Genomic DNA, 4,346 nt, shown 5'->3' on the forward strand with positions numbered 1-4,346 from the left:
ACTTACGTGCTATTTGCTGCCATCAAGTTTCCGTACATTTCACAGTGTTCTATTATTACTGCTGTATTTTTTTTTATCACATATAAGATTACTGTAAACTGCTTTAATTGTGTACTGTAAAATGAAGACATGATTTTTGTCACAAAATGACATTTGTTTTAAACATTTTAAATGTGAAAAGACATAGGCATAAAATATTTTACATTATGTAAACATTTACGCTATACATTTTTATTATTTGGTATACAACACTCCTAAACATACAAATCCATCATCTTTGTTGAAGCTGAATTAAAATGTCCAGATACATTTGGAAATGAATAAAACAGAAAGTAAATATAATTCAAAAACTGTAGAATTTTAAGCTTCAAAATCCTTAATACCAACTTTATTCCTGAATGGGAAAGTTCCTTCTGGGCTGGAGTCGTTTCCTGCAGTAGAAGAAATTAGTAATTAATGTAGACGACTAAAGGCAAGATTGGTGGCTTGATGACAATGTATACAAGTTGGTCTGGCTAAATTAAATAATCCATTCAACATTAATATTACTATGTTGACCATATTAACTAGTGTGGACATGATAATGAGTGGGCCTCAATCAGCTCCCTAGTTCAGTAGTCAGCACTGATCAGGGCGTCAGCCATTGTAAGGGCTGTCTCAGTCACAGAATTCTTCCAGTGCACTGAAATATTCACTTCCTAAAAAGTCCCACAATGCACCATGAAAATCAGGGAGCAACAATGCTCACTATGCTCCCTTAACGGAAGTTCTGAAGAGTGAAACTTCGATCACATGAGCCAACTCACTACACATAACGACATGAGATAATGGTTTGTATTGAAACAAACAAACATCTATGTTATTATATTTCTGCATAAACATAAATCACTAGACAGGTAATTAACATAATCTAATTTGTAAACATTTTTATCCCTGAATTGTAACCATTTGACCCTGTTTGGATTCCTGTTTTGCACCATTTCCCACCACTAGTTTGTTACCATAGTGACTGATCACTTTCATCACTATCAGCTGTGTTCCTCATTTGTTCCTCATTTGTCAGTGTATTTAAGTCTTGTGTTTTCAGTTCATCTTTGTCCGATATGGTTCTATATGTGGTTGTGTCTTGTGTTTGCCAGTTTGTAGATCTACTTGCCTGTGGATTTATTAAAGACTGTTCTACCCTTTATCTTCTTCTTCGTGCATATACATACAACCAAGCTGTAACATTAATAAATTTACTATAAATAAATAATAAATAAACTTTTTTTATTTTCAATTATGGCATAATGGCTACATTATATGACATTATATTGTATTATATTAACATGTTTGCTGTTTTCATTGGTTGCTTTAACCACGCATTGTAACAATTATACTATATTATTGTCACACAATGGGTGTGTGTGTCGGCAGACAGAAAAAGACTATTGCAGCATTGAATATAAATCCAATACCAAGTTTAATAAATCCCCCAAAGACAAGACAATCCACTAAACAGGCAGAGTGTAACGGAGACTGACTCGATTGAGTGTTTGAATCCATGTGCGGAGGTTTATTAAACACAACAGCACAAACAGAGAGAGATATTGAACAGGGATCATGGTCAAAAAACAGGCAATAGGTCGATAACAATAGCGGCAGTCCAGACAGTGAACTAATCCAAAAGGGTAATCCAGAAGAAGAGGTCAGAAACAGGCAAGGAGACATATACGTGCTAACAATCAGGAGTAGTAGAGACAGGATAAACTGGCAATACTTCGCAACATGATGCAAAAACAACATGGCTTATAACAAGTGTAGACAGGAAGAGAGGGGAGAAGAACCGGCAGCGTTCAATATTCGGGAGACGGCTCCCTCTGGCGGTTGGAGGAATGGATGGCGGATGCAGATGTTACACAGAGTGACACACCTTAACATAATTGTAACACCAAACAGAGAATGGTGACAAGGCACAACTTAATTAGTTAATACAAATGAGACTAATTAATCAAACAGCTGAAACCAAATGAACTAATGACAGTTACTATAGAAACAAATGAAAAGCATGTTGCTATATGGTCATGTAGATTATTTTACACTAAACTTGTGGCCTTGAGAACATATGAGCTTGAGGTCATGACAACACATTGATTGGCCACAACACAACGATGTACATACATAGTTTGTCATATCCATTTTGTATCAATGAAGTTCCATATCGATCAAGTTCCCGAACAAAACTCATTGAACCAGTCACCATATATTATAATGCTCATTTCTCTTATCTATAAAGCACAACTCAACATATTGTATGCATAGTTAGTACATACCTGAAATGACTGTCATGGTTTCTTTGATGCAGCCTAAAAGAAATGGGTTAAACAGTAAATGAAGTGTCCCGTGACAGTTAAAAACAATCACAATGACAATACAATAGTATATAATGCTTCCACAAGGCAGGAATTCACTTAAAAAGCTAGCATCTATTCTTTGTAGCTGCTGTATTTTGCCTGGCAGAGAAGCTCAGAAAAACATGATCTTTTGAAAAATGTTGTGCTGTTTAAAATCCTTACCTGTTGCTGCATTTTACTTCAGCCGCTTCATTATTTGATTCATCATGCCATAGCTAGAAAAACAAGAAGAAACAGCTAGCACACTTTGCTAACACACATGCATGTGCATAGAGTTCAAATGTACTTTTATCCAGCAATGTTACTCCACCAAATTGATGACGTTATCAAATATTGACAGATAAAAAAAAAATCTATCAAATTTACATGAGCAAACAGTTATGTTTGTAATAATATGGCTTAATAGTGCCGCTCTCTGCATCTCTCTCCTGGCGCACTCCTAAATACAAGTTAATTTACATGAGGACGCCTTGGTAAATTAACCCAACATTGCAAAATATGAGAAGTTACCTTATTGAAGTCATATCCTAAAGAAATTGTGGAATCTCCTCAGTTTCTGCTGCTGAAAAAAGTCCTGCTCAATTTCTTTATTGTGATTCACAGCAAAAAATAAATTTACTGTAGAATTTACCCACCATTAAATTTAACCATGATGCTTTGCAAATTTACAGCAACATGCTGTATACAGGTTCGACAGTAAGGATTTGTTCATTTTACAGTAATAATTCTGTGAAAACTACAGAAATTTGTTACAGTGTATATATACACACAGGAAGTCAAAGGTCTTCACAACACCCACCTCCTGGGCCAGGTGCAAGTGAAGAGGAAGATCCCTTCAGCCCCAGCGGTTTCATCACTGGCAGCTGAGAAACCGCAAACCCAGCACCAGCTCTTCCCTGCTCCACCACAGGCTCTTGGGGTCAGCCTCTCCTCTGCCCCTCCTCCTCCTGCTCCAGTTCGAAAATTGACGTGCAAAGCTTGCACAGATTGTGCAAGAAATACGGGCAATTCATGACAGTGAAGACTTGGCTCAGCCAATACAATGGCATTGTATACTGTCCCTCTGTAGAGGCAATGAGCAGTGGTTGGAGTAGATTAATAAAAAGAAATGACACAGGGCTAGTGTCCCTCCTCCCCTCACCCACCCGAAGAGCCATGGACACTGGAGTATAGTTCTGCATGTTTTCTGTTCTGTTTGAAAGATCTAAAGGTTTTCAATAGCAACCTGTGTGTGTTACTTTAAGAAAGCAATCATAGTTTTATTTACTGTTTTTTATATGATTTAGTTTTATAATCATTAGTCATATGTTATTTGTTATTCATTTATTCATATTATTCTCATTATTTGATTTACTCAGTCACAATCTCAGTCATGTGAATGACTCCATGAATTAATGAATGATTTGGCTATTTCTGATTGAAAATAAAAGTTTGGTCATAATTAAATGCTTCTCTTCCTTGTTTTTTGTGTGTTTTACTTTGTTATAGTATCACTCAAAAGTTTTAGGCACTTGTGAAAAAATATTGTAGGTGGGTTTAAATTTTCCCTTGCCTTTTAATTTTTTCTTCTTTTTCTAATTTTTCCTTACCTTTTCCTTCTTGCCCTCCTTTTTCCTTCTCTCCTTCCTCAAACAGACTATTGTTCCCTAGCTTCATGATTTAAAATTTTAAAAAGATGTTTTTTTTTGTTTGTTTGTTTTTTGTTTTTTAATTTCTTTTATAGAAATAAAAAGTTCAAAATAACTGCATAATACCAAATGACCATTGTGGCCCTACAGAGATATGTGACCTCTGTCAGCTATAAAAGAAAATGAATATGCACTTTAATCAAAAGTGGGTGAAAGGTGCATCTTTGGCCCTTGGGGATCTTCTTTGACCACTTCCCTATTTGCACTGCCTGTTTAGCTGTCCACTTTTTCACAAAAATAATATTTCAGTGATGAGAGAGCAACA

The 4,346-nt window shown here is 35.8% G+C and overlaps 1 long non-coding RNA gene across 1 annotated transcript; it reads right to left on the reverse strand.

Moving 5' to 3' along the window:
• Positions 1-1,416: 1,416 nt before the first annotated feature.
• LOC137037655 (uncharacterized) lies at positions 1,417-2,830 on the reverse strand. The gene is made up of 3 exons (XR_010897306.1): positions 2,556-2,830; positions 2,313-2,345; positions 1,417-1,912 (listed from the first exon to the last, which is right to left on the reverse strand). It is a non-coding gene; the product is annotated as an uncharacterized lncRNA (long non-coding RNA).
• Between the last annotated feature and the right edge of the window lie 1,516 nt (positions 2,831-4,346).

The sequence above is a fragment of the Chanodichthys erythropterus genome, chromosome 15 (genome assembly GCF_024489055.1).
Source record: "Chanodichthys erythropterus isolate Z2021 chromosome 15, ASM2448905v1, whole genome shotgun sequence".
Lineage (NCBI taxonomy): Eukaryota > Metazoa > Chordata > Actinopteri > Cypriniformes > Xenocyprididae > Chanodichthys > Chanodichthys erythropterus.